Raw genomic sequence first — 6,914 nt, 5'->3', positions numbered from 1 at the left:
CTATATAAGACCCTACAGCTCCACAGTGCATGTCAGAGCAAAATGACAATCATGAGGTCAAAGGAACTGCCTGAAGAGCTCAGAGACAGAATTGTGGCAAGGCACAGATCTGGTCAAGGTTACACAAAAAATTTCTGCTGCACTTTAGGTTCCTAGAGCACAGTGGCCTCCATAATCCTCAAATGGAGACGTTTGGGACGACCAGAACCCTTCCTAGAGCTGGCCGTCGGCCAAACTGAGCTATGGGTAGAGAGCCTGTGACAGAGGCAAAGAAGAACCCAATGGCACTGTGGCTGAGCTCCAGAGATGCAGTCGGGAGATGGGAGAAAGTGTTAGTAAGTCAACCATCACTGCAGCAATCCACATCGGGCTTTATGGCAGAGTGGCCCGACGGAAGCCTTCCTCAGTGCAAGACACATGAAAGCCCGCATGGAGTTTGCTAAAAAACACCTGAAGGACTCCAAGATGGTGATATAAATCCTCTGGTCTGATGAGACCAAGATAGACTTTTTGGCCTTAATTCTAAGCGTATGTGTGGAGAAAAACCGGCAATGCTCATCACCTGTCCAATACAGTCTCAACAGTGAAGCATGGTGGGCAGCATCATGCTGTGGGGGTGTTTTCCAGCTGCAGGGACAGGACGACTGGTTGCAATCGAGGGAAAGATGAATGCGGCCAAGTACAGGGATATCCTGGACGAAAACCTTTTCCAGAGTGCTCTGGACCTCAGCTGGCCGAAGGTTACCTTCCACAAGACAATGACCCTAAGCCACACCGCTAAAAAACGAAGGAGTGGCTTCCAACAACTCCGTGGCTGTTCTTGAATGGCCCAGCCAGAGCCCTGACTTAAACCCAATTGAGCATCTCTGGAGAGACCTGAAAATGACTGTCCACCAACGTTACCATCCACCTGACAGAACTGGAGAGGATCTGCAAGGAGGAATGGCAGAGGATACCCAATCCAGATGTGAAAAACTTTTTGCATCTTTCCCAAAACGACTCTGGCTGTATTAGATCAAAAGGGTGCTTCTACTAATACTGAACAAAGGGTCTGAATACTTATGACCATGTGATATTTCAGTTTTGTTTTTAATAAATATGCAAAAATTTTCTAATTTCTGTTTTTTTCTGTCAAGATTGGGTTGCTGAGTGTACATACTGAGAAATAAAATGAACTTTTTTGATTTTTGGAAAAAGGCTGCAAGAAACAAAGAGTGAAAAATTTAAAGGGTCTGAATACTTTCCGTACCCACTGTAAATGAAAAGATGGAAAGATAGAGGAGAGAGGAGCTCAGTGTATCAAAATAAGTCCCCAGCTGTCTAAAACTATTATTACAGCAAAACCAAGAGAGACGAGGTAAAGAGAGCTCCAGCCCGGTCAGGCTAGAACTCTCCCCAACCGGATCGGGCTGTATGCCAAGTCTCCCTTTAGTTTTATTATATTCTTGATTATATGATAGATAAATCTGAAACTATGTGACTAACTACTACTCCCTAACAATATTCGATTCTATGCCCTAACTATAAGCTTTATCAAAAAGGAAAGTCTTAAGCCTACTCTTAAATGTGGAGAATGTGGAGATGGGGTGAATAGATCTCTATCTTTGGTTGGTCTGGAGTCCGGTCAGGTCTACCCGGCAGCACTGAAGCTCGGGATGTGATAGGAGCGACAACCCTCTAATACGCACCCCCACTGGTGAAGCGTAGTGTTGAACATCAGCTCCTCTTACGTTACGCGTGCAATGGAGCCGGCCAGCAGAGTTAAAACACTTCTATTGGAGGATTATAATATAATATATGGTCTATTGGTGAAGCATCATTAATCACTGTCCGGGCATACAATATTTCAGCTGTGTCAGGGACATGTAGACCAGTAAGGGGGTAATCCCATAGACCGTTAATATTAATAATATAATCGATATATATATATATATATATATATATATTATGGCATGCCGTTTAGGAAATAATATATATATATATGAAGTTTATCCATCTGAATATATGGAATGAAAGTCTGAATATATGGAATGAACGTCTGAATATATGGAATGGAAGTCTGAATATATGGAATGAAGTCTGAATATATGGAATGAAGTCTGAATATATGGAATGGAAGTCTGAATATATGGAATGAAAATCTGAATATATGGAATGGAAGTCTGAATATATGGAATGAAGTCTGAATATATGGAATGAAGTCTGAATATATGGAATGGAAGTCTGAATATATGGAATGAAAGTCTGAATATATGGAATAAAGTCTGAATATATGGAATGAAGTCTGAATATATGGAATGAAGTCTGAATATATGGAATGAAAGTTGGAATACATTGACAGAAATGTCACCCCAAAGGGATACCTTTCTGAATTCACTGGATTTACAAATGGCATCGGCTGAAATAGTCCAATACTTTGTTGAACTGCAGGTTTTTTTTGCAACAACTGGTCATACTCCAAACGACAAAACAGTTTGGAAATTAGATAGCGTCACCTTGAGGATCATATTTTCCATTATTGCGACATTCTTAGTGCTTATAAGCAATCCTGTTCAACAAAACGTTGCCGAAAAAAACATTATGCATCATTCTTGAAGGAATTTATGAGTCTCTTTGGGAGATGTCGGCAAAGTAACACTTCAACTGGAAGCTAATGGTGTGGGCACTGGATACGGTTACCAGTATTTTGGCCGTACATGCATTTGCCAGAGTGTTAATAATCTCTTCATTGCTCAAAATAGTGACACTAGATTCCTAGCCGATTCACTCATAGCGTCCACATTTGTTACATCCTGATTAATCAGCCACAACACAAGATGGCGCCAGCGCCGTAATGACGTCAGCTTTCATTCCATATATTCAGACTTTCATTCCATATATTCAGACTTCCATTCCATATATTCAGACTTTCATTCCGATATTCAGACTTCCATTCCATATATTCAGACTTTCATTCCATATATTCAGACTTCATTCCATATATTCACTTCATTCCATATATTCAGACTTTCATTCCATATATTCAGACTTCAATTCCATATATTCAGACTTCCATTCAATATATTCAGACTTTCATTCCATATATTCAGATGGATAAACTTCATATATATATATTATTTCCTAAACGGCATGCCATAATATATATATATATATATATATATATATATATATATATATATACAGTCTATGGGTAATCCCATGCATCACCTTTATTTCTTTCCAGCTAGAACATAAAGTGCAGTTTCCAGCATGAAGCGTATCCCACAATCCACTGCAACATGAGGTCACACAGGTGGGACGCCGCCTGTGCTCCAGAGACCCGTCGACAAATGTGAGTAGCTATCAAATTAATTTCTAACACCGCTGCTTTTGCTTTGTTGATTTGCAAGCTGCAGTCAGGAGAAAGATGCTTTTATTGTTTTAATTTGGAGATATTCTCCTCACCCAAGGGGAGGGAGCGGTTTATGTAAAGGTAAATGTTAGACAAAAACAAGTAGGGTTAAAAATATATATTAAGGTAGTAAATATTAACAGCTAAATGTACTTAAAGTATCAAAGTAATATGTGACACAGAGGCCACTTGGAGAGATACCTGCTGCTGTACAAGTTGCTGATCTTCAGCTCATTAGATGGTCAGTTAGCTCCATCTAGTGGACAGATAGTAGAACTCCATCATCTGATGAAACTCAGTACACAGAGACCTCAAACTGTCTGACAACAACAGGAAGGTGACAAATGTGAAGGAGCGTTGGTCATATCCTGATCATCCAGACAGATTTGACATCTGGCCTCAGCTGCTGTGTAGAGATGGTCTGACTGGTCGCTGTTACTGGGAGGTCGAGAGGAGAGGAGAGGTTGAGATATCAGTGAGTTACAGAGGAATCAGCAGGAAAGGAGACAGTGAAGACTGTTTGTTTGGATATAATGATCATTCCTGGAGACTGTTCTGCTCTGATAAAGATGGTTACTCTTTCTGGCACAATGACAGAAGAACAGTCCTCACTTCCTGCTCTGTCTCTAACAGAGTAGCAGTGTATGTGGACGTTCCTGCTGGCTCTCTGTCCTTCTACACAGTCTCCTCTGACTCACTGATCCACCTCCACACCTTCAACACCACATTCACTCAGCCTCTCTATCCTGGGTTTGGGGTCTGGCCTGGTTCCTCAGTGTCTCTGTGTCCTCTGCAGGACTGAGAGTCTCTCCTGTGGACAGAAACACTGACTGAAGACCAGCTGCTGAAATCAAAGTTCAGTCTGTTCACCATCACACACACTCTGCACTGTGAAGCAGATCTGAGACTCAAACACAAAAACATTCATCTGGTTTCATCTCTGGTTATCAATATTTTAACTGTTTGACTAAAACACTTCATGATATGTCACATCTCAAAAATAATCAACTGTTATTGGTCACTATTATGTCATTTATATTTCAAATCATATTGTAATATATTTAAAATGTGGAAAACAAATGTTTCTATAAACAATCATCATATAGTCTAATGTTTCTAAATGCTTTTAATAAAATCTATCCGTTTCATCATTTGTTAATTTGATCATATCATGATTTCATTCATCAGTTGTCTCTCTTTACTGAGATTGATACATCCCCCCTATAATAAAAAACTATGTACCTCAGTGCAGCCTACTCAAAATAACTATTATATTTCCTTTGCATTCATGGAGACATTTGCACCATAAATTATTGCAGAAAAGACACAAATTGTTGCAGAAAATGAAGTGCCCCCCCCCCACATGTTGAACCCAAGGTTGGGTCTTATTTTCAACTCTTAATTAAAAGGTAAAGTTTGCGTCCACTAAAGGTTCAGTTGTTGTCTCTGACAGACTCAGATTATTATTCTAATAATATTATGGGATGGATCCCTACAGAGATAGACCTTTAGTTAAAGAGTAAGATCCTTTTAGTTTAACATGAATCAGCCATGAAATCACAATCACCAAACCCACCAGACTCCATGTAAATAATCACTACTTTTAGTGTGTATAGAGCAGCATGTCTCCACCAGACTCAATGTAAATAACCACTACTTTCAGCATGTATAGAGCAGCATATCTCCACCAGACTCCATGTAAATAATCACTACTTTTAGTGTGTATAGAGCAGCATAGCTCCACCAGACTCCATGTAAATAATCACTACTTTTAGCGTGTATAGAGCAGCATATCTTCACCAGACTCCATGTAAATAATCACTACTTTCAGCGTGTATAGAGCAGCATATCTCCACCAGACTCCATGTAAATAATCACTACTTTTAGTGTGTATAGAGCAGCATATCTTCACCAGACTCCATGTAAATAATCACTACTTTTAGTGTGTATAGAGCAGCATATCTCCACCAGTCTCCATGTAAATAATCAACACTTTTAGCGTGTAAAGAGCAGCATATGGTTACATTTATTTCAGCTTGAATGTGTGATACACCCTTAAGGGATAACATAATAACCAGCGTAGCGTTTGGTACGAATTTCAAATTTTATTGGTCAGCAATATTAACGTAGCGGGGAAACAAAGAAAGCGGAACCAATGTGCGGGGATCGGTACACCACGGTGCCCAGGTGACGGACAATCTTTGGAGATGAGGATGGCGGTTTGTTTTTTCACTCTCTGATGCCGTTATTCTGCTTTCCAGGTTGGTACTCGGTAAAAATGACAACAGACGGTTTCCTTCTGCCGTGTGTCTGGTGAACTGAAGCTGTGGTGGGGTAGTTATGGAGTTTATGATGTGTAAAGGCGAGCTAAAGAGCCGCGTTTGGAACCGGAAACGGGTTTCGTAAACAATAGAGCTCGCGGCTAGCTAACAGGTGTGGATCGGGGTGGGATCATAGACAGTTAAAGAAATGGACCAACAGGTCCCGTTGTTTCCATGGAGACCAGTGAAGTCTGAGCGTCACTGCGCAGCCTCCAACTGAGCCTGAAGACGTAGATGTGACGTGAGCAACGTGTCTAAAAGCTGTAAGTCTTCTGGTAGCTGTGCAAGAGAAATCTCAATCATTCCCAATCAGCAGAGACGAAGAAGTAGGTATATTTTAGGAGATAACATAGACACAGGCTAATTACTGCTAACTAAAATGCTAGGTAACATTAACATGGACACAGGCTAAATACTGCTAACTAACATGCTAGTTAACATTAACATAGGCACAGGCTAATTACTGCTAATAGGGCTGTGGAATTAATTGAATTTCGGTTTCGGTTTCGATTTTGGCTCCCAACGATTACCAAAATAGTACAATCGAGTAAAAACAATTATTTTGCCATGTTCTGTTTTGTAATTTCCTCGTGCGTTCTGAATGGCGCGCGCGCACACACGTCATGCGCACAAAGCGCCAAACGTTTTCAGCTTACACTGTCAGGGAGGCAGGTCGCGTGCATGTTACCCCTGAAATTTAAAAACTTAGCGACAGTAAAGATGGCAGAAGGAGGGCAGCCACAGCAGCGTCTGTGGCTGCCCGCAAAAAAAGGCAAAACCAACTCCATTGTCTGGGAACAGTATTCCAGCTACAAGTTCCTCTTCAGAGAGGGTCTTTAGTACAAGTGGAAACATTGTCACCTGCTTGCGTTCATCTCTTAAACCAGATAATGTTAACAGATTGGTGTTTCTGGCTAGAAACATTTAAGAGATTATTTTAGCAACCCTACTAACATGGTGACTTAAATAATTTTGTTGTCTTTAGTTAACTTATTTGCTGTTAATGCTGGGGCCTGATGATGGGCCAGCCTTTTATATTCGTGGATTGAGTTGCTGGAATTTGTTTAGATTTTGCCAAAATTTATATTTATTTTAATAGTTCAAAAAGTACAATACATGTTCAATGTTTTAAGAATTGTTGAAAGGTGTCTTTTTAATAAATGCAACACGTTTACAAAGTCATGTGAAATAATTGTGTTACA

The sequence above is a fragment of the Etheostoma spectabile genome, unplaced genomic scaffold, assembly GCF_008692095.1.
Source record: "Etheostoma spectabile isolate EspeVRDwgs_2016 unplaced genomic scaffold, UIUC_Espe_1.0 scaffold00002686, whole genome shotgun sequence".
Lineage (NCBI taxonomy): Eukaryota > Metazoa > Chordata > Actinopteri > Perciformes > Percidae > Etheostoma > Etheostoma spectabile.
The sequence above is the reverse complement of the archived record's forward strand: the minus strand, read 5'-3'. Positions refer to the sequence as shown.